We start from the raw sequence: 27,400 nt of genomic DNA on the forward strand, positions 1-27,400 counted from the left end.
TTCTGCCATCTCCCCTGATTTGCGGCGGGTACTTCAGGAGTTTCAGGCTGATAAACCTGACCGCTGTCCAGTGGGGAAACTGTTTGTTCCTGATAGATGGACTAGCAGGGTAATTTCTGAGGTTCATTGTTCATTATTGGCTGGTCATTCTGGGATTTTTGGTACCAGAGATTTGGTTGCTAGGTCCTTTTGGTGGCCTTCCTTGTCGCGGGATGTGCGTTCTTTTGTGCAGTCCTGTGGGATTTGTGCTCGGGCCAAGCCTTGCTGTTCCCGTGCTAGTGGGTTGCTTTTGCCTTTGCCGATCCCTGAGAGGCCCTGGACGCATATTTCCATGGATTTTATTTCTGATCTTCCTGTTTCTCAGAAGATGTCTGCCATCTGGGTAGTTTGTGACCGGTTTTCTAAGATGGTCCATTTGGTACCTTTGCCTAAGTTGCCTTCCTCCTCTGATTTGGTTACATTGTTTTTTCAGCATGTGGTTCGTTTGCATGGCATTCCGGAGAATATTGTGTCTGACAGAGGTTCCCAGTTTGTTTCTAGGTTTTGGCGGTCCTTTTGTGCTAGAATGGGCATTGATTTGTCTTTTTCTTCAGCATTTCATCCTCAGACAAATGGCCAAACGGAGCGAACCAATCAGACCTTGGAAACCTATTTGAGATGCTTCGTGTCTGCTGATCAGGATGATTGGGTGACCTTCTTGCCATTGGCCGAGTTTGCCCTTAATAATCGGGCTAGTTCGGCTACCTTGGTTTCGCCTTTCTTTTGTAACTTTGGTTTTCATCCTCGTTTTTCTTCGGGGCAGGTTGAGCCTTCGGACTGTCCTGGTGTGGATTCTGTGGTGGACAGGTTGCAGCAAATTTGGACTCATGTGGTGGACAATTTAACGTTGTCTCAGGAAAAGGCTCAACGTTTTGCTAACCGTCGTCGGTGTGTTGGTCCCCGGCTTCGTGTTGGGGATTTGGTCTGGTTGTGTTCTCGTCATGTTCCTATGAAGGTTTCTTCCCCTAAGTTCAAGCCTCGCTTTATTGGTTCTTATAAGATTTCTGAAATTATCAATCCGGTGTCTTTTCGTTTGGCCCTTCCAGCTTCTTTTTCCATTCATAATGTGTTCCATAGATCTTTGTTGCGGAGATATGTAGTACCTATGGTTCCCTCCGTTGATCCTCCTGCTCCAGTATTGGTTGAGGGGGAATTGGAATATGTGGTGGAGAAGATTTTGGATTCTCGTTTTTCGAGGCGGAAGCTTCAGTATCTGGTCAAGTGGAAGGGTTATGGCCAGGAGGATAATTCTTGGGTTGTTGCCTCCGATGTCCATGCTGCCGATTTGGTTCGTGCTTTTCACTTGGCTCATCCTGATCAGCCTGGGGGCTCTGGTGAGGGTTTGGTGACCCCTCCTCAAGGGGGGGGGGTACTGTTGTGAATTCCGTTCTTGGGCTCCCTTCTGTGGTTGTGAATGGTACTTTTGTGAGTTCTGCCCTTGGGCTCCCTCTGGTGGTTTCAAGTGGTACTGCTGCTCCTTGAGGTTAGCTGTAGCAGCTGCCTTCACTAATCGTCTTGCCTGGATTTTCTATTTAACCTGGCTCTGGGCTTTAGTTCATGCCAGCTGTCAATGTTCTGGGTTGGATTTAGATCTCTCCTTGGATATCTCATATGGCCTGTCCATTTCAGCAAAAGATAAGTTCTTGCTAGTTCTTTGTTGTCCATTTGCTTTGGACTCTATTGCTCTGCTCATGTTATTTGTCTTTTTGTCCAGCTTGTCATTATGTTGTATTCAGGCTAGCTGGAAGCTCTGGGGAAGCAGATTTGCCCCTCCACACCGTGAGTCGGTGTGGAGATCATTTTTGTAAACTCTGCGTGGATTTTTAGTTTTTAATACTGACCGCACAGTATCCTTTTCTATCCTGTCTATCTAGATTAGTATTGGCCTCCTTTGCTAAAATCTGATTTCATTTCTGTGTATGTCATTTCCCTCTCCACTCACAGTCAATATTTGTGGGGGGCTATCTTTCCTTTTCTCTGAGGCAAGATAGCTTTCTATTTCCTTCTTTAGGAGTAGTTAGTTCTTAGGCTGTGACGAGGTGTCTAGGGAGAGTCAGGAACATCCCACGGCTATTACTAGTGTTGTTGTTAGGATTAGGAACTGTGGTCAGTAAAGACACCACCTCCTCAGAGCTCGTCCCATGTTGCCTTTTAGCCACCAGGTCATATCAGTGTGGCTCCTTAATCACCAGGTCATAACAGGATTGTGCACAAAGTCAGTTCTGTGACAAAAAAAAACAGATCTGACTTTGAGAGACGCTATGTCCCTTCTGGGATCCCTGACATCTTGCATACCGGCCGTCCAGTGGGCTCAATTCCACACTCGAGTATTACAGGCCCAGGTCTTGGATGCAGAAAGGAGTCTTCAGGGTCAGTTAGGCAGAAGAGTCAAGCTATCAACCACCACTCTACACAGTCTAAGATGGTGGCTAAATATGAACATCTAGGAAAAGGGGTACACTGGAGTGTAGTACCAGACAATACGGTCACAACCGATGCCAGTCCGATAGGATGGGGAGCTCACATAGGAGATGTTTGGACTCAAGGGCAATGGTCTCTCTTAGAGGCTCAGGAGTCCTCAAATTGGAAAGAGCTTATGGCAGTGAAAAAGGCCCTGCTCAGGTGGCTACCCTCGTTTCAGGGCTCACATGTAAGGGTACAGTCAGACAACACAACAGTAGTAGCGTATCTCAACCATGAAGGGGGGACAAGGTCAAGATCTCTAATGAACACCACTTCAAACATTTTCGACATAGCCGAAGCTCATTTTCGCTCTCTTTCAGCCGTTCATATTCGGGGAGAGCTCAACACAGAGGCAGATTACCTCAGCCGTCATTCTCTACGTCAGGGAGAATGGGTTCTAAATCGACGGGTGTTCAAACAGATAGTAGACCTATGGGGATTACCCGATATAGACCTATTTACAACGAGAGAGAACAGACAGACCAGGAGGTTTGCTTCACTTCGAGTGGCGGACAAACCCTGTGTAATAGACTCCCTTCAGAGTCACTGGGATTTCCCTCTGGCATATGCATTTCCCCCAATGTGTCTGATCCCTATAGTCCTCAGAAAGATCAGGGAGGAGAGGGCGAGAGTGATCCTGATTGCCCCCTTTTGGCCCAGGAGGACATGGTTCTCGTTACTCAGGGCAATGTCTGTGACCGACCCCTGGGTATTGCCGTCAGTCCGGAGCTTCTTTTTCAGGGTCCATTCCGTTACCCCAATGTGGAATCCCTGCATCTGATGGCGTGGAATTTGAGAGGGAGTTATTGAGGAGAAAGGGGTTTTCAGAGGCTCTGATATCTACCCTTTTAAATAGCCGGAAAGAAGTTACCACTAAAATCTATTCTAAGACTTGGAAAAAATTCCTTGCCTTCTACCAACATCCTTTTTCAGGCAAGGTTCCAATTCCGGCTATTTTGGAGTTTCTACAGAAAGGCCGAGAATTGGGCTTGGCAGTAAATACCCTTAGAGTCCAAGTATCAGCTTTGGGGGCATTATATAACAGTGACGTGGCAGGAAATAGATGGGTATCCAGATTTATTAAGGCCACCAAGCGTAGTAACCCAGTGTATGTTCCGAAATTACCACCATGGGATTTAAATTTGGTTTTAGATGCGTTAACAGAACCCCCCTTTGAGCCTTTAGATTCTGTCTCCATTAAAAATTTAACTTTAAAAACAGCCTTCCTAGTGGCCCTAACCTCTGCTAGGAGAGTGAGTGATTTACAAGCTTTATCGGTAGATCCCCCTTATTTAATGATCTTTCAGGAAAGGATCGTGTTAAAACCAGATCCAGCATATCTACCAAAAAGTAGCTTCCAAATTTCATAGAAGTCAAGAATTAATTTTACCATCATTCTGTGACAATCCGGTTTCAGCTGAAGAGCAGAAATGTCATATGCTAGACGTTAGAAGAACGCTGTTAGAGTACCTGCACAAAACAGAGCCAGGGAGGCAGAGTAGGGCTCTGTTTGTTTCCTTTCAGAACCCAAGGAAAGGGGCGAGTGTAACAAAGGCATCTATCGCCAGATGGGTCAGAGATGCAATATGTCTTGCTTATAATGCCTAAGGCCAGATACCACCAGATGGCATCAGAGCCCACTCCACTCGAGCCATGGCCTCATCCTGGGCGGAAAGAGCAGACGTCTCCATAGACGTAATATGTAAGGCGGCAACGTGGTCATCTCCTTCCACCTTTTATAGACATTACCGTCTTGATCTATCATCTAAGGCCAATTTAGTTTTTGGCCGTACAGTACTTAGTGCTGTAGTCCCTCCCAGGTGATGGATCTTTGAAAATCTCTCGTAGGGGTGCTGTCGTGGCGATAGGAAAACCGGTTTTTACTTACCGGTAATAGGATTTTACAGAGTCCACGACAGCACCCGCACATTCCCCCCCGTAGTTAATCACTGGTTTCCAGCACTCTATTGGAAGGTGTGCCTTTAGTTATCACTTTTTAGAGGTGATGGTGTTTAGTAATGTTTAAGTATATATGATTGTGTACTAACTCAATTGCGGTGTCCCTTATACTCTGAAACACAAACTGGAGTGGTGAGGGGGACCGCCCCTTTAAATCCTGTAGTCTCCTGTCCGGATGGTGGGCGGATCCCCTCTCTCGTAGGGGTGCTGTCGTGGACTCTGTAAAATCCTATTACCGGTACGTAAAAAACGTTTTTTGTTTTTTTTGGGGGGGGGATCTGCTATTTTCCCATAGACTTGCATTAGGGACAGATTGTGGCGGATGGTCGTCCGTTCCATCCGCCATGCTACGGATCCGTCGAAATTTGGCTGACGTTGTCTAGAAATTGACGGAAACTGTAACGTTTTTTGTCTGCGCCGAAATGGCGGTTCGCGACGGATCCGTCACGTCCACCATTCTATAGAATGGCCGCCTATGGGCGACGGATCCGTCGCGACCGTCATTTGCTGGATCCGTCGCCCCAATCCGCTTTTTCAATTGCGCATGCTCCAAAAAGTAGATACTTTTCCCAGACAACCCCCAAGTAACGGATCCGTCAAAAAAACGGATCCGTTAGAACCGTTTTCTCAACAATTGTGACGGATCCGTCACTATGTCGGAGCAGACTGACGCCAAACAACTGAAGTGTGAAAGAAGCCTTACACTCTTCTAGAGCATGGGTGCGTTTCTCGAAAGGTCACTGGGTTTCCACTCACTGTGAATATGGAACATCAGGAATCTTTAGATTTGTTTGTACTTGGTAAATTGCCTTTTCCAGTTGTCCTGGGGTTACCCTGGTTAAAAATGCACAATCCTGTACTGGACTGGTCATCAAGTACGATAAGATCCTGGGGTCAGGAGTGTTATGGGACATGTGATGTGCAAATTGCTGCTGTTGTGAAAAATGAGTTACCTGAAGCCATTCAGGAATTCTGGAAAGTATTTTCAGAAGTGGAGTCACAAGCTTTCCCACCTCAGAGATTACGATTGCGCTATTGAGTTCTTCCCGGGTGCTTCTCTCCCTAAGAGTCGTTTATTTAATCTGACGATTCCCGAGCGGGAGGCCTTAAAGGAATATCTGCAGACTAGTCTTGCTGCAGGTCATACAAGACCCTCTAAGTCCCCTGTGGCTGTGGGGTTCTTTTTTATTAAAAAAAAAAAAAAGATGGGGGTCTTAGGCCGTGTCTGGATTTCAGGGAGATTAATAAGATCACTGTGTGCAATTACCCCTTACCGCTAATTCTGGATTTGTTTAATCCATTATTTGGAGCCAAATGGTTCTCGAAGATCGATCTCCGTGGGGCATATAATTTGCTGCGGGTTAAAGAAGGCGATGAATGGAGGACAGCCTTTAATACCCCGGAAGGTCATTTTGAGTGTCTATTTATGCCTCTCGGCCTTACAAATGCTCGGGCGTTCTTTAAAAATTTCATTAACAACATCCTGAGGCCGTTGATCAGTAGGAGTGTGATTGTTTATTTGGATGATATTTTGATCTATTATCCCGATCTGGAGTCGCATTGGCAGAAAGTCCGCGAGGTTCTGCAGATTCTGAGAGAAAACACACTCTTTGCTAAACTGGAGAAATGCGAGTTTGCAGTACAGAAAATTAGTTTTTTGGGGTACTTTGTTTCCAGTGATGGTTTTGAGATGGACCCAGTGAAGGTTCAGGCGGTATTGGAGTAGCCTAGACCTGAATGCTTGAAGTCGATTCCGAGATTTTTGGGGTTTGCTAATTATTATAGAAAATTCATAAAGAATTTTTCTGTTATCACAAAACCCTTACTGATCTTACCAAGAAGGGTTCCAATACTGTCCAATGGTCCCCTGAGGCTGTTAAGGCTTTTGAGCATCTCAAGGAGAGGTTTAGCTCTGCTCCTGTTTTGATGCAGATGGGACTAAGCCCTTTCTGGTAGACGTGGACACCTCATCAGTAGGAGTGGGGGCTGTTCTGTCCCAGGAGGGAGAGGATGGGGTGCATCCCTGTGCTTTCTTTTCTAAAAACATTTCAGAGGCAGAGCTGTACTACAATGTTGTGAACCGAGAATTGCTGGCTATTAAGCTTGCGTTTGAGCATTGGCGACATTTTTTGGAGGGCACTAGACATCCTATACAAGTCTTTACTGATCAGAAGAATCTGATCTATCTGGATGCTGCTAAACGTCAAGCTAGGTGGGCACTGTTTTTTGCCTGGTTCCATTTCTCTGTGACATATATCCCTGGGACAAAAAATATTAAAGCTGATGCTTTGTCTCGAAGTTTCTCCCCAACGGTTAATACTGAAAAGGAAGAATCTATTCTGCAGAGAGGGGTGGTGGCAGCATTAGGTTCTGAGTTGGAAAATAGGATTCTTAAAGCCCGGGAAGCGGCACCAACTAACACTCCGTATGGGAAATAATTTGTGCCTAAAGCCCTGAGGAGAGCTTTGTTTACGGAATGTCATGAGTCTTGCTTGGCACATCATCCAGGGATTGCCAAAACAAGAAAGTTGATCAGTTGGGAGTTTCTGGTGGCCGGGGTGGCTAAGACAAATTATCAAGTGGGTGCGTCAGTGTACTGTGTGCGCTATGTCTAAGGCTTCTCATGCCCCGGCGGCAGGGTTGCTTTGCCCTTTGGAGGTTCCTAGTTCTCCATGGACGCATCTTGCAATGGATTTCATCACCGACCTGCCGGTCTCTGAGGGTTTTTCTGTTATCTGGGTCGTTGTGGACAGGTTTAGTAAGAGGTGTGATCTGGTCCCGTTCAATAAATTACCCTGCGCTAAGACACTTGCCAGGGCATTTGTGAAAGAGATTGTCAGACTCCATGGTGTTGCCACGGACATTGCCTCCGATAGTTTGTGGCTCGCGTTTAGTGTATCTTTTGTGACAGACTTAAGGCTCATTTGTCATTTTCGTCAGGCTATCATCCGCAGTCCAATGGACAGACCAAGAGGAAGAACCAGGATGTCGAGCAATCTTTGAGATGTTTTTGTAGAGGACAATCAGAAGATGAGGACGGAATATCTACCATTAGCTGAGTTTGCTCTCAATAATCATACGTTTTCTTCGGCTGGGTGTTTTTTCTTTTGTTGTACAAGGAAGAATCCATCTTTCGGTCCTTTTTCTAGGATTGGGGCGGCGGTGCCTGAGGAGGAGAGTTTTTCTGCAAATTTGGACAGGGTTTGAACCAGTGTGCACCATAATCTTAAAACAGGCTAATAGGAGGTCTAAGACATTTATTGACAAGAGAAGGGAGGCGAGGTTTGTTGTTGGAGACATGGTTTGGTTGTTCTCTAGAAATCTGCGCTTGAAGATCCCTTCTAAAAAGTTGGGGCCGAAGTTTGTAGGACCTTTCAAAGTGGTTCACATTGTCAATTCGGCATCGGTGAGATTAGACATTCCTTCGTCCTGGAAAATTAATTCAGTTTTTCATGTATCTTTGCTGAAGAAGGTTGACACACCAGACACGGTGGCTATGCTGTCTGCTCCTCCAATTGATGAGGACAGCGAGTTTGAGATTTCACGCATTCTTGATTCCACGTGGCATAGAGGGGGGGGGGGGGGGGGGTTACAGTATCTCGTGTCCTGGAAGGGTTTCGGTCCTGAGGACAATTCCTGGCTGAAAGCTGTGTACGTCTCAGCCTCAAGGTTAATTAAGGCTTTTCACAGGAGATTTCCGAATAAGGCCCAGCCTAGATGTGGGGGATCCGCGTTAAAGGGGATGTACTGTTAGAATCTGTTTAGTTTGTTACTATCCGCCATTTTCTTGTGGAGTTTTGGCTGCTGGTCTATTTCCTCTGGTGTTGGGTTTGTCTTGGTCAGGTGTTTGCTTCACTCTTTATTAACCATCACCTTCCTCCCAGTTCTTGCTGGACAACAGTGTTTATCTGCTTGAGCTCCAGCTTGGTGCTTTGCTTAGTGTTCTGTGTGTGTCATTTGTGCAGTGCTGCAGTGCTGGTTCTGCTAGCCTTAGTTTCTGTTTTCTACAAGGAGGTGACCCGTTTTTGTACCCAGTCCTTAGTTCTTTTAGGGAACCCCTTCCAGTTATCTATAGGTCTTCGTATGACATTAAATTAGGTTCGTCGGTGGGTCTATTCGCAAGGAATGGGTCGCCCACTCCATCGTAGGGTTTCAGCCTTGTCATATTGCAGGGTCAGTTTTCCCCCTTCTACCTTAGTCCAGTGTTGCAGATCAGTAACAAATGTAGTCACAGAAGAGACTTAAAAAGTGTGAGGAGTCAAAATGACTCCATCAGTAGTTCTAGTGCTAGGGGAGTATAACTAGGAGAGCCACTGGTGGAGAAGTGTCTGGGTGTAATAATATGTGGCCCCATATGCTGTAGGGGATTTTAACTAGGAGGGTAACTGGTGAAGGGTCTGCGTGTAATAATATGTGGCCCCATATGCTCTAGGGGGTATAACTAGGAGGGTCACTGGTGGAGAAGGGTCTGGGTGTAATAATATGTGGCCCCATAAGCTCTAGGGGGTATAACTAGGAGAGTCACTGGTGGAGAAGGGTCAGGGTGTAATAATATGTGGCCCCATAGGCTCTAGGGGGTACAACTAGGAGGGTCACTGGTGGAGAAGGGTCTGGGTGTAATAATATGTGACCCCATGTGCTGTAGGGGGTATAACTAGGAGAGTCACTGGTGGAGAAGGGTCTGGGTGTAATAATATGTGACCCCATATGCTCTAGGGGGTATAACTAGGAGGGTCACTGGTGGAGAAGGGTCTGGGTGTAATAATATGTGACCCATATGCTCTAGGGGGTATAACTAGGAGGGTCACTGGTGGAGAAGGGTCTGGGTGTAATAATATGTGGCCCCATAAGCTCTAGGGGGTATAACTAGGAGAGTCACTGGTGGAGAAGGGTCTGGGTGTAATATGTGGCCCCATATGCTCTAGGAGGTATAACTAGGAGAGTCACTGGTGGAGAAGGATCTGGGTGTAATAATATGTGGCCCCATAGGCTCTAGGGGGTATAACTAGGAGGGTCACTGGTGGAGAAGGGTCTGGGTGTAATATGTGCCCCATATGCTCTAGGGGGTATAACTAGGAGAGTCACTGGTGGAGAAGGGTCTGGGTGTAATAATATGTGGCCCCATGTGCTGTAGGGGATTATAACTAGGAGGGTCACTGGTGGAGAAGGGTCTGGGTGTGATAATATGTGGCCCCATATGCTGTAGGGGATTATAACTAGGAGAGTCACTGGTGGAGAAGGGTCTGGGTGTAATATGTGGCCCCATATGCTCTAGGGGGTATAAGTAGGAGAGTCACTGGTGGAGAAGGGTCCGGGTGTGATAATGTGTGGCCCCATATGCTCTAGGCCCTAGGGGGTATAACTAGGAGAGTCACTGGTGGAGAAGGGTCTGGGTGTAATATGTGGCCCCATACACTGTGTGCAGAATTATTAGGCAAGTTGTATTTTAGAGGATTATTTTTATTATTGATCAACAACTATCTTCGCAATTAACCGAAAAGACTCCTAAATATCAAAGCTTAATATTTTGGCAGTTGGAGTGGGTTACTTTTTTAGATTTGGAGGATATCTGTCTGTGCAGGTAACTATTACTGTGCAGAATTATTAGGCAACTTAAAGGGAACCTGTCACCCCCCCCCAGGCATTTGTAACTAAAAGACCCACCTAGTGCAGCAGCAATGCTACATTCTGACAAGGTTGCTCTTTTAGTTTGGGTCCCTGGTACTGCTGAAAGAATCGGTTTTGAAATTTGTTCCTCACACCGTGAAATCACCAGGGGGGCAGGTCTTCCCCCCCCGAATCCAGACGCCTCCCAGCCATCGATCATGGCCTCTGCGCGCCGGGTGCCACCTCCTCTTTCTTCATCAGCGTCCCCGGCTGAGGGACCACAGGTTCTCTATGGGGTTCAGATCAGGAGAACAAGGGGCCATGTCATTATTTTTTCTCCTTTGAGACCTTTACTGGTCGGCCACGCTGTGGAGTAGTTGGAGGCCTGTGATGGAGCATTGTCCTGTATGAAAATCAATGCCGACTTCTTCCTGTACCACTGCTTGAAGAAGTTGTCTTCCAGAAACTGGCAGTAGGTCTGGGAGTTGAGCTTCACTCCATCCTCAACACGAAAAGGTCTCACAAGTCCATCTTTGATGATCCCAGCCCATACCAGTACCCCACCTCCACCTTGCTGGCGTCTGAGTCGGAGTGGACCTCTCTGCCCTTTACTGATCAGCCTCTGGCCCATCCATCTGGTCCATCAAGAGTCACTCTCATTTCATCAGTCCATAAAACCTTTGAACAGTCTTCAGATATTCCTTGGCCCAGTCTTGACGTTTTATCTTGTTTCTTGTTCAGAGGTGGTCGTTTTCAGTCTTCCTCACCTTGGCCATGTCCCTGAGTATCGCACACCTTGTGCCTTTTGTTACTCCAGTAACGTTGCAGCTCTGAAATATGGCAAAACTGGTGGCAAATGGCATCTTGGCAGCTTCACGCTTGATTTTCCTCAATTCATGGGCAGTTATTTTGCGCCTTTTTTGCCCAACACGCTTCTTGCGACCCTGTTGGCTATTTGCCATGAAACGCTTGATTGTTCGGTGATCACGCTTCAAAAGTTTGGCAATTTCAAGACTGCTGCATCCCTCTGCAAGACATCTCACAATTGTGGAGTTTTCAGAGCCGTCCAATCTCTCTTCTGACCCATTTTACCAAAGGAAAGGAAGTTGCCTAATAATTAAGCACAGGTTATACCGGGTTCTGATGTCATTAGACAACACCCTCCTCATTAGAGAGATGACATCACTGGATTTACTGACCTGGTAGTTGTCTCTCAGCCTGAACAGCTCGGAGTAGGACAACGAATATAAAAAGGATCATGTGATCAACATACAACTTAAGGTACCGTCACATTAGGCGACGCTGCAGCGATATAGACAACGATGCCGAAGTCCCCGGGTAACCAGGGTAAACATAGGGGTAACTATTTGCAGGGCCGCGCTTAGTAACCCACTGTTTACCCTGGTTACCACCATAAATGTAAAAAAAACCAAACACTACATACTTACATTCTGGTGTCTGTCGCGTCCCCCGGCGTCCGCTTCCCTGCTCTGTGTCAGCGCCGGCCCTAAGCAGAGCGGTGACGTCACCGCTGTGCTCTGCTTTCCGGCCGGCCGGTGCTGACACAGTGTAGAGAAGCGGACGCCGGGGGACGCGACAGACACCAGAATGTAAGTATGTAGTGTTTGGTTTTTTTTACATTTATGGTGGTAACCAGGGTAAACATTGGGTTACTAAGCGCGGCCCTGCGCTTAGTAACCCGATATTTACCCTGGTTACCAGTGAAGACATCGCTGAATCGGCGTCACACACACCGACTCAGTGATGACAGCGGGTGATCAGCGACGAAATAAGGTGCTGGCCTTCTAGCTCCGACCAACGATGTCACAGCGGGATCCTGATCGCTGCTGCGTGTCAAACACAACGAGATCGCTATCCAGGACGCTGCAACGTCACAGATCGCTAACGATATCATTGTTAAGTTGTTCAGTGTGAAGGTACCTTTACCGAATAATTCTGCACACAGTGTATGCTCAAGGAGGCATAACTAGGAGAGTCACTGGTGGGCAAGGGGGCGGTCCCTCCTCCAGAAGAGACAAGGGGGCGGTGCCTCCACCAGAGGAGACAAGGGGGCGGTCCCTCCTCCAGAGGAGACAAGGGGGCGGTGCCTCCACCAGAGGAGACAAGGGGGCGGTCCCTCCACCAGAGGAGACAAGGGGGCGGTCCCTCCTCCAGAGGAGACAAGGGAGCGGTCCCTCCTCCAGAGGAGACAAGGGGGCGGTGCCTCCACCAAAGGAGACAAGGGGGCGGTCCCTCCTCCAGAGGAGACAGGGGGGCGGTCCTTTCTGCAGAGGAGACAGGGGGGCGGTCCCTCCTCCAGAGGAGACAAGGGGGCGGTGCCTCCTCCAGATGAGACAAGGGGGCGGTGCCTCCTCCAGAGGAGACAAGGGGGCGGTGCCTCCTCCAGATGAGACAAGGGGGCGGTGCCTCCTCCAGAGGAGACAAGGGGGCGGTGCCTCCGTCCTGACAGTGTGCGGCCCGCGGGGAGGACACACAGACTGCAGGGAGGGAGCAGAACACCGGACAACCGGCCACTCTGTGCCTAAGAGAGAGGAAGCCATGACTGCACAGCCTGTGTGAGAGCCGCGCCCGAGTCCTGGCTGCTGTCACCTCACCTGATACCGCAGAGAGGCCGCAGCCGTGTGAAGACGTCCTGTGTGCAGCGGCTGACACCAGAGACAATAGCAGGCACCCACTGCGGGAGATACTGGACTGTATGGGCTCCTTCCGGGTGTGACGTCACTTCCGTCACGTGTTATGGGCGTGTTCTCTTTTAGCAGGACTGTACAGGTTGTAGTGTAACGCCCACTAGCACGTGACCACAACCTCCACTGGTGATTGGCCTGAGCCAGACTCCGCCCACTCTCATCACATAGGGTCACAGAGTTCGATGTCACCACAGGTCCTTCACCAGCGCTTTTCTACAGAGCCCCGCCCCGCGATCACATGGTGCTGACGTCACCACAGGTCCTGCAGGTCTCGCCGTGCAGTGGGTGCCTGCTATTGTCTCTGGTGTCAGCCGCTGCACACAGGACGTCTTCACACGGCTGCGGCCTCTCTGCGGTATCAGGTGAGGTGACAGCAGCCAGGACTCGGGCGCGGCTCTCACACAGGCTGTGCAGTCATGGCTTCCTCTCTCTTAGGCACAGAGTGGCCGGTTGTCCGGTGTTCTGCTCCCTCCCTGCAGTCTGTGTGTCCTCCCCGCGGGCCGCACACTGCCAGGACGGAGGCACCGCCCCCTTGTCTCCTCTGGAGGAGGCACCGCCCCCTTGTCTCCTCTGGAGGAGGCACCGCCCCCTTGTCTCCTCTGGAGGAGGCACCGCCCCCTTGTCTCCTCTGGAGGAGGCACCGCCCCCTTGTCTCCTCTGGAGGAGGCACCGCCCCCTTGTCTCCTCTGGAGGAGGCACCGCCCCCTTGTCTCCTCTGGAGGAGGGACCGCCCCCTTGTCTCCTCTGGAGGAGGCACCGCCCCCTTGTCTGCTCTGGAAGAGGGACCGCCCCCTTGTCTCCTGGTGGAGGGACCGCCCCCTTGTCTTCTCTGGAGGAGGCACCGCCCCCTTGTCTCCTCTGGAGGAGGCACCGCCCCCTTGTCTCCTCTGGAGATTGGACCTGTCTGTCCTCACACGGAGGCACCGCCCCCTTGTGTCCTCTGGAGGAGGCACCGCCCCCTTGTCTCCTCTGGAGATTGGACCTGTCTGTCCTCACACGGAGGCACCGCCCCCTTGTGTCCTCTGGAGGAGGGACCGCCCCCTTGTCTCCTCTAGAGATTATACCTGTCTGTCCTCACACGGAGGGACCGCCCCCTTGTCTTTTGTGGGCGTTTACATGAAGCCGCCCCTCACTATGTGATTTGGGCCATTTCTGTCCTGTCGCCCCTTCGTCGTCTGTCCTGACTCCATGTCGCCCTCCTCCCTCTCCTCCCCGTCTGCTCCTCGCCGCCCCCCATCAGTTTGGGACTTTCCTCTTCTGGCTCCAGCGCCTCCTTCCTATAAGCTGCTGCCCACAACTGACCTGCAGGCTCCACATGAGGGCGCTCTAACACTTTGTGCGGTGGCCGTGTCACGTCTCTCCCCGCGGGTCCCGGCCTCTTGTGATGACAATATTGTGTCTGCTTTATAAGCAGCCGACTGACACTGAATGCTGTTATGTAGTCAGTGATTTACACCAGTGACCCTCCTAGTAATACCCCCTAGAGCATATGGGGCCACATATTATTACACCCAGACCCTTCTCCACCAGTGACCCTCCTAGTTATACCCCCTAGAGCATATGGGGCCACATATTATTACACCCAGACCCTTCTCCACCAGTGACTCTCCTAGTTATACCCCCTAGAGCATATGGGGCCACATATTATTACACCCAGACCCTTCTCCACCAGTGACTCTCCTAGTTATACTCCCTAGAGCATATGGGGCCACATATTATTACACCCGGACCCTTCTCCACCAGTGACCCTCCTAGTTATACCCCCTAGAGCATATGGGGCCACATATTATTACACCCAGACCCTTCTCCACCAGTGACCCTCCTAGTTATACTCCCTAGAGCATATGGGGCCACATATTATTACACCCGGACCCTTCTCCACCAGTGACTCTCCTAGTTATACCCCCTAGAGCATATGGGGCCACATATTATTACACCCGGACCCTTCTCCACCAGTGACCCTCCTAGTTATACCCCTAGAGTATGTGGGGCCACATATTATTACACCCAGACCCTTCTCCACCAGTGACTCTCCTAGTTATACTCCCTAGAACATATGGGGCCACATATTATTACACCCAGACCCTTCTCCACCAGTGACTCTCCTAGTTATACCCCCTAGAGCATATGGAGCCACATATTATTACACCCAGACCCTTCTCCACCAGTGACCCTCCTAGTTATACCCCTAGAGTATATGGGTCACATATTATTACACCCAGACCCTTCTCCACCAGTGACCCTTCTAGTTATACCCCCTAGAGCACATGGGTCACATATTATTACACCCAGACCCTTCTCCACCAGTGACTCTCCTAGTTATACCCCCTAGAGCACATGGGTCACATATTATTACACCCAGACCCTTCTCCACCAGTGACCCTCCTAGTTATACCCCCTAGAGTATATGGGGCCACATATTATTACACCCAGACCCTTCTCCACCAGTGACTCTCCTAGTTATACCTCCTAGAGCATATGGGGCCACATATTATTACACCCAGACCCTTCTCCACCAGTGACCCTCCTAGTTATACCCCCTAGAGCACATGGGTCACATATTATTACACCCAGACCCTTCTCCACCAGTGACCCTTCTAGTTATACCCCCTAGAGCACATGGGGCCACATATTATTACACCCAGACCCTTCTCCACCAGTGACCCTCCTAGTTATACCCCCTAGAGCATATGGGGTCACATATTATTACACCCAGACCCTTCTCCACCAGTGACCCTCCTAGTTATACCCCCTAGAGTATATGGGGCCACATATTATTACACCCAGACCCTTCTCCACCAGTGACTCTCCTAGTTATACCCCCTAGAGCATATGGAGCCACATATTATTACACCCAGACCCTTCTCCACCAGTGACTCTCCTAGTTATACCCCCTAGAGCATATGGGGTCACATATTATTACACCCAGACCCTTCTCCACCAGTGACTCTCCTAGTTATACCCCCTAGAGCACATGGGGTCACATATTATTACACCCAGACCCTTCTCCACCAGTGACCCTCCTAGTTATACCCCCTAGAGCATATGGGGTCACATAATATTAGACCCAGACCCTTCTCCACCAGTGACTCTCCTAGTTATACCCCCTAGATCACATGGGGTCACATATTATTACACCCAGACCCTTCTCCACCAGTGACCCTCCTAGTTATACCCCCTAGAGTATATGGGGCCACATATTATTACACCCAGACCCTTCTCCACCAGTGACTCTCCTAGTTATACCTCCTAGAGCATATGGGGCCACATATTATTACACCCAGACCCTTCTCCACCAGTGACCCTCCTAGTTATACCCCCTAGAGCACATGGGTCACATATTATTACACCCAGACCCTTCTCCACCAGTGACCCTCCTAGTTATACCCCCTAGAGCACATGGGGCCACATATTATTACACCCAGACCCTTCTCCACCAGTGACCCTCCTAGTTATACCCCCTAGAGCACATGGGGTCACATATTATTATACCCAGACCTTTCTCCACCAGTGACCCTCCTAGTTATACCCCCTAGAGCATATGGGGCCACATATTATTACACCCAGACCCTTCTCCACCAGTGACCCTCCTAGTTATACCCCCTAGAGCATATGGGGTCACATATTATTACACCCAGACCCTTCTCCACCAGTGACCCTCCTAGTTATACCCCCTAGAGTATATGGGGCCACATATTATTACACCCAGACCCTTCTCCACCAGTGACTCTCCTAGTTATACCCCCTAGAGCATATGGAGCCACATATTATTACACCCAGACCCTTCTCCACCAGTGACTCTCCTAGTTATACCCCCTAGAGCATATGGGGTCACATATTATTACACCCAGACCCTTCTCCACCAGTGACTCTCCTAGTTATACCCCCTAGAGCACATGGGGCCACATATTATTACACCCAGACCCTTCTCCACCAGTGACTCTCCTAGTTATACCCCCTAGAGCACATGGGGCCACATATTATTACACCCAGACCCTTCTCCACCAGTGACTCTCCTAGTTATACCCCCTAGAGCATATGGGGCCACATATTATTGCACCCAGACACTTCTCCACCAGTGACCCTCCTAGTTATACCCCCTAGAGCATATGGGTCACATATTATTACACCAAGACCCTTCTCCACCAGTGACCCTCCTACTTATACCCCCTAGAGCATATGGGGCCACATATTATTACCCCCAGACCCTTCTCCACCAGTGACTCTCCTAGTTATACCCCCTAGAGCACATGGGGCCACATATTATTACACCCAGACCCTTCTCCACCAGTGACTCTCCTAGTTATACCCCCTAGAGTATATGGGGCCACATATTATTACACCCAGACCCTTCTCCACCAGTGACCCTCCTAGTTATACCCCCTAGAGCATATGGGGCCACATATTATTACACCCTGACCCTTCTCCACCAGTGACCCTCCTAGTTATACCCCTAGAGCACATGGGGTCACATATTATTACACCCAGACCCTTCTCCACCAGTGACTCCAGTTATACTCCCCTAGAGCATATGGGTCACATATTATTACACCCAGACCCTTCTCCACCTGTGACCCACCTAGTTATACCCCCTAGAGCATATGGGGTCACATATTATTACACCCAGACCGTTCTCCACCAGTGACTCCTAGTTATACCCCCTAGAGCATATGGGGCCACATATTATTACACCCAGACCCTTCTCCACCAGTGACCCTCCTAGTTATACCCCCTAGAGCACATGGGTCACATATTATTACACCCAGACCCTTCTCCACCAGTGACCCTCCTAGTTATACCCCCTAGAGCACATGGGGCCACATATTATTACACCCAGACCCTTCTCCACCAGTGACCCTCCTAGTTATACCCCCTAGAGCACATGGGGTCACATATTATTATACCCAGACCTTTCTCCACCAGTGACCCTCCTAGTTATACCCCCTAGAGCATATGGGGCCACATATTATTACACCCAGACCCTTCTCCACCAGTGACCCTCCTAGTTATACCCCCTAGAGCATATGGGGTCACATATTATTACACCCAGACCCTTCTCCACCAGTGACCCTCCTAGTTATACCCCCTAGAGTATATGGGGCCACATATTATTACACCCAGACCCTTCTCCACCAGTGACTCTCCTAGTTATACCCCCTAGAGCATATGGAGCCACATATTATTACACCCAGACCCTTCTCCACCAGTGACTCTCCTAGTTATACCCCCTAGAGCATATGGGGTCACATATTATTACACCCAGACCCTTCTCCACCAGTGACTCTCCTAGTTATACCCCCTAGAGCACATGGGGCCACATATTATTACACCCAGACCCTTCTCCACCAGTGACTCTCCTAGTTATACCCCCTAGAGCACATGGGGCCACATATTATTACACCCAGACCCTTCTCCACCAGTGACTCTCCTAGTTATACCCCCTAGAGCATATGGGGCCACATATTATTACACCCAGACACTTCTCCACCAGTGACCCTCCTAGTTATACCCCCTAGAGCATATGGGTCACATATTATTACACCAAGACCCTTCTCCACCAGTGACCCTCCTACTTATACCCCCTAGAGCATATGGGGCCACATATTATTACCCCCAGACCCTTCTCCACCAGTGACTCTCCTAGTTATACCCCCTAGAGCACATGGGGCCACATATTATTACACCCAGACTTTTCTCCACCAGTGACCCTCCTAGTTATACCCCCTAGAGCATATGGGGCCACATATTATTACACCCAGACCCTTCTCCACCAGTGACTCTCCTAGTTATACCCCCTAGAGTATATGGGGCCACATATTATTACACCCAGACCCTTCTCCACCAGTGACCCTCCTAGTTATACCCCCTAGAGCATATGGGGCCACATATTATTACACCCTGACCCTTCTCCACCAGTGACCCTCCTAGTTATACCCCTAGAGCACATGGGGTCACATATTATTACACCCAGACCCTTCTCCACCAGTGACTCCTAGTTATACTCCCCTAGAGCATATGGGTCACATATTATTACACCCAGACCCTTCTCCACCTGTGACCCACCTAGTTATACCCCCTAGAGCATATGGGGTCACATATTATTACACCCAGACCCTTCTCCACCAGTGACCCTCCTAGTTATACCCCCTAGAGCATATGGGGCCACATATTATTACACCCAGACCCTTCTCCACCAGTGACTCCTAGTTATACCCCCTAGAGCACATGGGGTCACATATTATTACACCCAGACCCTTCTCCACCAGTGACTCCTAGTTATACTCCCCTAGAGCATATGGGGCCACATATTATTACACCCAGACCCTTCTCCACCAGTGACCCTCCTAGTTATACCCCTAGAGCACATGGGGTCACATATTATTACACCCAGACCCTTCTCCACCAGTGACTCTCCTAGTTATACCCCCTAGAGCATATGGGGTCACATATTATTACACCCAGACCCTTCTCCACCAGTGACCCTCCTAGTTATACCCCTAGAGCACATGGGGTCACATATTATTACACCCAGACCCTTCTCCACCAGTGACCCACCTAGTTATACCCCCTAGAGCATATGGGGTCACATATTATTACACCCAGACCCTTCTCCACCAGTGACTCTCCTAGTTATACTCCCCTAGAGCATATGGGTCACATATTATTACACCCAGACCCTTCTCCACCAGTGACTCCTAGTTACACTCCCCTAGAGCATATGGGTCACATATTATTACACCCAGACCCTTCTCCACCAGTGACCCTCCTAGTTATACCCCTAGAGCACATGGGGTCACATATTATTACACCCAGACCCTTCTCCACCAGTGACCCACCTAGTTATACCCCCTAGAGCATATGGGGTCACATATTATTACACCCAGACCCTTCTCCACCAGTGACTCTCCTAGTTATACTCCCCTAGAGCATATGGGTCACATATTATTACACCCAGACCCTTCTCCACCAGTGACTCCTAGTTACACTCCCCTAGAGCATATGGGTCACATATTATTACACCCAGACCCTTCTCCACCAGTGATCCTCCTAGTTATACCCCCTAGAGCATATGGGGTCACATATTATTACACCCAGACCCTTCTCCACCAGTGACCCTCCTAGTTATACCCCCTAGAGCATATGGGGTCACATATTATTACACCCAGACCCTTCTCCACCAGTGACCCTCCTAGTTATACCCCTAGAGCACATGTGGTCACATATTATTACACCCAGACCCTTCTCCACCAGTGACTCTCCTAGTTATACCCCCTAGAGCACATGGGGTCACATATTATTACACCCAGACCCTTCTCCACCAGTGACCCTCCTAGTTATACCCCCTAGAGCATATGGAGCCACATATTATTACACCCTGACCCTTCTCCACCAGTGACCCACCTAGTTATACCCCCTAGAGCATATGGGGTCACATATTATTACACCCAGACCCTTCTCCACCAGTGACTCCTAGTTATACTCCCCTAGAGCCTATGGGGCTACATATTATTACACCCAGACCCTTCTCCACCAGTGACCCTCCTAGTTATACTCCCCTAGAGCATATGGGGCCACATATTATTACACCCAGACCCTTCTCCACCAGTGACCCTCCTAGTTATATCCCCTAGAGCATATGGGGCCACATATTATTACACCCAGACCCTTCTCCACCAGTGACTCCTAGTTATACCCCCTAGAGCACATGGGGTCACATATTATTACACCCAGACCCTTCTCCACCAGTGACTCCTAGTTATACTCCCCTAGAGCATATGGGTCACATATTATTACACCCAGACCCTTCTCCACCAGTGACTCCTAGTTATACTCCCCTAGAGCATATGGGTCACATATTATTACACCCAGACCCTTCTCCACCAGTGACCCTCCTAGTTATACCCCTAGAGCACATGGGGTCACATATTATTACACCCAGACCCTTCTCCACCAGTGACTCCTAGTTATACTCCCCTAGAGCATATGGGTCACATATTATTACACCCAGACCCTTCTCCACCTGTGACCCACCTAGTTATACCCCCTAGAGCATATGGGGTCACATATTATTACACCCAGACCCTTCTCCACCAGTGACTCCTAGTTATACCCCCTAGAGCACATGGGGTCACATATTATTACACCCAGACCCTTCTCCACCAGTGACCCTCCTAGTTATACCCCCTAGAGCATATGGGGCCACATATTATTACACCCAGACCCTTCTCCACCAGTGACTCCTAGTTATACCCCCTAGAGCACATGGGGTCACATATTATTACACCCAGACCCTTCTCCACCAGTGACTCCTAGTTATACTCCCCTAGAGCATATGGGGCCACATATTATTACACCCAGACCCTTCTCCACCAGTGACCCTCCTAGTTATACCCCTAGAGCACATGGGGTCACATATTATTACACCCAGACCCTTCTCCACCAGTGACTCTCCTAGTTATACCCCCTAGAGCATATGGGGTCACATATTATTACACCCAGACCCTTCTCCACCAGTGACCCTCCTAGTTATACCCCTAGAGCACATGGGGTCACATATTATTACACCCAGACCCTTCTCCACCAGTGACCCACCTAGCTATACCCCCTAGAGCATATGGGGTCACATATTATTACACCCAGACCCTTCTCCACCAGTGACTCTCCTAGTTATACTCCCCTAGAGCATATGGGTCACATATTATTACACCCAGACCCTTCTCCACCAGTGACTCCTAGTTACACTACCCTAGAGCATATGGGTCACATATTATTACACCCAGACCCTTCTCCACCAGTGACTCCTAGTTATACTCCCCTAGAGCATATGGGTCACATATTATTACACCCAGACCCTTCTCCACCTGTGACCCACCTAGTTATACCCCCTAGAGCATATGGGGTCACATATTATTACACCCAGACCCTTCTCCACCAGTGACCCTCCTAGTTATACCCCCTAGAGCATATGGGGTCACATATTATTACACCCAGACCCTTCTCCACCAGTGACCCTCCTAGTTATACCCCTAGAGCACATGGGGTCACATATTATTACACCCAGACCCTTCTCCACCAGTGACTCCTAGTTATACTCCCCTAGAGCATATGGGTCACATATTATTACACCCAGACCCTTCTCCACCAGTGACCCTCCTAGTTATACCCCCTAGAGCATATGGGGTCACATATTATTACACCCAGACCCTTCTCCACCAGTGACCCTCCTAGTTATACCCCTAGAGCACATGTGGTCACATATTATTACACCCAGACCCTTCTCCACCAGTGACTCTCCTAGTTATACCCCCTAGAGCACATGGGGTCACATATTATTACACCCAGATCCTTCTCCACCAGTGACCCTCCTAGTTATACCCCCTAGAGCATATGGAGCCACATATTATTACACCCTGACCCTTCTCCACCAGTGACCCACCTAGTTATACCCCCTAGAACATATGGGGTCACATATTATTACACCCAGACCCTTCTCCACCAGTGACTCCTAGTTATACTCCCCTAGAGCCTATGGGGCTACATATTATTACACCCAGACCCTTCTCCACCAGTGACCCTCCTAGTTATACTCCCCTAGAGCATATGGGGCCACATATTATTACACCCAGACCCTTCTCCACCAGTGACCCTCCTAGTTATATCCCCTAGAGCATATGGGGCCACATATTATTACACCCAGACCCTTCTCCACCAGTGACTCCTAGTTATACCCCCTAGAGCACATGGGGTCACATATTATTACACCCAGACCCTTCTCCACCAGTGACTCCTAGTTATACTCCCCTAGAGCATATGGGTCACATATTATTACACCCAGACCCTTCTCCACCAGTGACTCCTAGTTATACTCCCCTAGAGCATATGGGTCACATATTATTACACCCAGACCCTTCTCCACCAGTGACCCTCCTAGTTATACCCCTAGAGCACATGGGGTCACATATTATTACACCCAGACCCTTCTCCACCAGTGACCCTCCTAGTTATACCCCCTAGAGCATATGGGGTCACATATTATTACACCCAGACCCTTCTCCACCAGTGACCCTCCTAGTTATACCCCTAGAGCACATGGGGTCACATATTATTACACCCAGACCCTTCTCCACCAGTGACCCACCTAGTTATACCCCCTAGAGCATATGGGGTCACATATTATTACACCCAGACCCTTCTCCACCAGTGACTCTCCTAGTTATACTCCCCTAGAGCATATGGGTCACATATTATTACACCCAGACCCTTCTCCACCAGTGACTCCTAGTTATACTCCCCTAGAGCATATGGGTCACATATTATTACACCCAGACCCTTCTCCACCAGTGACCCTCCTAGTTATACCCCTAGAGCACATGGGGTCACATATTATTACACCCAGACCCTTCTCCACCAGTGACTCTCCTAGTTATACCCCCTAGAGCACATGGGGTCACATATTATTACACCCAGACCCTTCTCCACCAGTGACCCTCCTAGTTATACCCCCTAGAGCATATGGAGCCACATATTATTACACCCTGACCCTTCTCCACCAGTGACCCACCTAGTTATACCCCCTAGAGCATATGGGGTCACATATTATTACACTCAGACCCTTCTCCACCAGTGACTCCTAGTTATACTCCCCTAGAGCATATGGGTCACATATTATTACACCCAGACCCTTCTCCACCTGTGACCCACCTAGTTATACCCCCTAGAGCATATGGGGCCACATATTATTACACCCGGACCCTTCTACACCAGTGACTCTCCTAGTTATACCCCCTAGAGCATATGGGGTCACATATTATTACACCCAGACCCTTCTCCACCAGTGACTCCTAGTTATACTCCCCTAGAGCATATGGGTCACATATTATTTCACCCAGACCCTTCTCCACCAGTGACCCTCCTAGTTATACCCCCTAGAGCATATGGGGTCACATATTATTACACCCAGACCCTTCTCCACCAGTGACCCTCCTAGTTATACCCCTAGAGCACATGGGGTCACATATTATTACACCCAGACCCTTCTCCACCAGTGACTCCTAGTTATACTCCCCTAGAGCATATGGGTCACATATTATTACACCCAGACCCTTCTCCACCAGTGACCCTCCTAGTTATACCCCTAGAGCACATGGGGTCACATATTATTACACCCAGACCCTTCTCCACCAGTGACCCTCCTAGTTATACCCCCTAGAGCATATGGGGTCACATATTATTACACCCAGACCCTTCTCCACCAGTGACTCTCCTAGTTATACCCCCTAGAGCACATGGGGTCACATATTATTACACCCAGACCCTTCTCCACCAGTGACCCTCCTAGTTATACCCCCTAGAGCATATGGGGCCACATATTATTACACCCAGACCCTTCTCCACCAGTGACCCTCCTAGTTATACCCCCTAGAGCATATGGGTCACATATTATTACACCCAGACCCTTCTCCACCAGTGACCCTCCTAGTTATACCCCTAGAGCACATGGGGTCACATATTATTACACCCAGACCCTTCTCCACCAGTGACTCTCCTAGTTATACCCCCTAGAGCACATGGGGTCACATATTATTACACCCAGACCCTTCTCCACCAGTGACCCTCCTAGTTATACCCCCTAGAGCATATGGGGCCACATATTATTACACCCAGACCCTTCTCCACCAGTGACCCTCCTAGTTATACCCCCTAGAGCATATGGGGTCACATATTATTACACCCAGACCCTTCTCCACCAGTGACTCTCCTAGTTATACCCCCTAGAGCACATGGGGTCACATATTATTACACCCAGACCCTTCTCCACCAGTGACCCTCCTAGTTATACCCCCTAGAGCATATGGAGCCACATATTATTACACCCAGACCCTTCTCCACCAGTGACTCTCCTAGTTATACCCCCTAGAGCATATGGAGCCACATATTACTACACCCAGACCCTTCTCCACCAGTGACCCTCCTAGTTATACCCCCTAGAGCACATGGGGTCACATATTATTACACTCAGACCCTTCTCCACCAGTGACTCTCCTAGTTATACCCCCTAGAGCATATGGAGCCACATATTATTACACCCAGACCCTTCTCCACCAGTGACCCTCCTAGTTATACCCCCTAGAGCATATGGAGCCACATATTATTACACCCAGACCCTTCTCCACCAGTGACCCTCCTAGTTATACCCCCTAGAGCACATGGGGTCACATATTATTACACCCAGACCCTTCTACACCAGTGACCCTCCTAGTTATACCCCCTAGAGCCTATGGGGTCACATATTATTACACCCAGACCCTTCTCCACCAGTGACCCTCCTAGTTATACCCCCTAGAGCATATGGGGTCACATATTATTACACCCAGACCCTTCTCCACCAGTGACCCTCCTAGTTATACCCCCTAGAGCATATGGGGTCACATATTATTACACCCAGACCCTTCTCCACCAGTGACCCTCCTAGTTATACCCCCTAGAGCATATGGGGCCACATATTACACCCAGACCCTTCTCCACCAGTGACTCTCCTAGTTATACCCCCTAGAGCACATGGAGCCACATATTATTACACCCAGACCCTTCTCCACCAGTGACTCTCCTAGTTATACCCCCTAGAGCACATGGAGTCACATATTATTACACCCAGACCCTTCTCCACCAGTGACCCTCCTAGTTATACCCCCCTAGAGCATATGGGGCCACATATTATTACACGCACACCCTTCTCCACCAGTGACCCTCCTAGTTATACCCCCTAGAGCACATGGAGTCACATATTATTACACCCAGACCCTTCTCCACCAGTGACTCTCCTAGTTATACCCCCTAGAGCATATGGGGTCACATATTATTACACCCAGACCCTTCTCCACCAGTGACTCTCCTAGTTATACTCCCCTAGAGCATATGGGTCACATATTATTACACCCAGACCCTTCTCCACCAGTGACTCCTAGTTACACTACCCTAGAGCATATGGGTCACATATTATTACACCCAGACCCTTCTCCACCAGTGACTCCTAGTTATACTCCCCTAGAGCATATGGGTCACATATTATTACACCCAGACCCTTCTCCACCTGTGACCCACCTAGTTATACCCCCTAGAGCATATGGGGTCACATATTATTACACCCAGACCCTTCTCCACCAGTGACCCTCCTAGTTATACCCCCTAGAGCATATGGGGTCACATATTATTACACCCAGACCCTTCTCCACCAGTGACCCTCCTAGTTATACCCCTAGAGCACATGGGGTCACATATTATTACACCCAGACCCTTCTCCACCAGTGACTCCTAGTTATACTCCCCTAGAGCATATGGGTCACATATTATTACACCCAGACCCTTCTCCACCAGTGACCCTCCTAGTTATACCCCCTAGAGCATATGGGGTCACATATTATTACACCCAGACCCTTCTCCACCAGTGACCCTCCTAGTTATACCCCTAGAGCACATGTGGTCACATATTATTACACCCAGACCCTTCTCCACCAGTGACTCTCCTAGTTATACCCCCTAGAGCACATGGGGTCACATATTATTACACCCAGATCCTTCTCCACCAGTGACCCTCCTAGTTATACCCCCTAGAGCATATGGAGCCACATATTATTACACCCTGACCCTTCTCCACCAGTGACCCACCTAGTTATACCCCCTAGAACATATGGGGTCACATATTATTACACCCAGACCCTTCTCCACCAGTGACTCCTAGTTATACTCCCCTAGAGCCTATGGGGCTACATATTATTACACCCAGACCCTTCTCCACCAGTGACCCTCCTAGTTATACTCCCCTAGAGCATATGGGGCCACATATTATTACACCCAGACCCTTCTCCACCAGTGACCCTCCTAGTTATATCCCCTAGAGCATATGGGGCCACATATTATTACACCCAGACCCTTCTCCACCAGTGACTCCTAGTTATACCCCCTAGAGCACATGGGGTCACATATTATTACACCCAGACCCTTCTCCACCAGTGACTCCTAGTTATACTCCCCTAGAGCATATGGGTCACATATTATTACACCCAGACCCTTCTCCACCAGTGACTCCTAGTTATACTCCCCTAGAGCATATGGGTCACATATTATTACACCCAGACCCTTCTCCACCAGTGACCCTCCTAGTTATACCCCTAGAGCACATGGGGTCACATATTATTACACCCAGACCCTTCTCCACCAGTGACCCTCCTAGTTATACCCCCTAGAGCATATGGGGTCACATATTATTACACCCAGACCCTTCTCCACCAGTGACCCTCCTAGTTATACCCCTAGAGCACATGGGGTCACATATTATTACACCCAGACCCTTCTCCACCAGTGACCCACCTAGTTATACCCCCTAGAGCATATGGGGTCACATATTATTACACCCAGACCCTTCTCCACCAGTGACTCTCCTAGTTATACTCCCCTAGAGCATATGGGTCACATATTATTACACCCAGACCCTTCTCCACCAGTGACTCCTAGTTATACTCCCCTAGAGCATATGGGTCACATATTATTACACCCAGACCCTTCTCCACCAGTGACCCTCCTAGTTATACCCCTAGAGCACATGGGGTCACATATTATTACACCCA

At 49.1% G+C, this 27,400-nt stretch overlaps 2 protein-coding genes across 4 annotated transcripts in view; one reads left to right on the plus strand and one right to left on the minus strand.

Moving 5' to 3' along the window:
* The window catches only part of LOC143808888 (uncharacterized), a 180,451-nt gene extending 167,618 nt beyond the window's left edge, over positions 1 to 12,833 (minus strand). Inside the window, exon 1 of one of the 2 annotated variants that reach the window (XM_077292063.1) lies at positions 12,684 to 12,833. The gene's annotated coding sequence lies outside the window, so the exon portion shown is untranslated. The remainder of the gene's footprint in view (positions 1 to 12,683) is intronic. The other variant, XM_077292062.1, reaches the window with a different exon arrangement.
* Positions 12,834 to 13,025: 192 nt separating this feature from the next.
* Positions 13,026 to 27,400, plus strand: part of LOC143808881 (uncharacterized) — a 78,313-nt gene continuing 63,938 nt past the window's right edge. The window contains exon 1 of one of the 2 annotated variants that reach the window (XM_077292045.1): positions 13,026 to 13,138. The gene's annotated coding sequence lies outside the window, so the exon portion shown is untranslated. The remainder of the gene's footprint in view (positions 13,139 to 27,400) is intronic. The other variant, XM_077292046.1, reaches the window with a different exon arrangement.

Source organism: Ranitomeya variabilis, chromosome 2, assembly GCF_051348905.1.
Source record: "Ranitomeya variabilis isolate aRanVar5 chromosome 2, aRanVar5.hap1, whole genome shotgun sequence".
NCBI lineage: Eukaryota > Metazoa > Chordata > Amphibia > Anura > Dendrobatidae > Ranitomeya > Ranitomeya variabilis.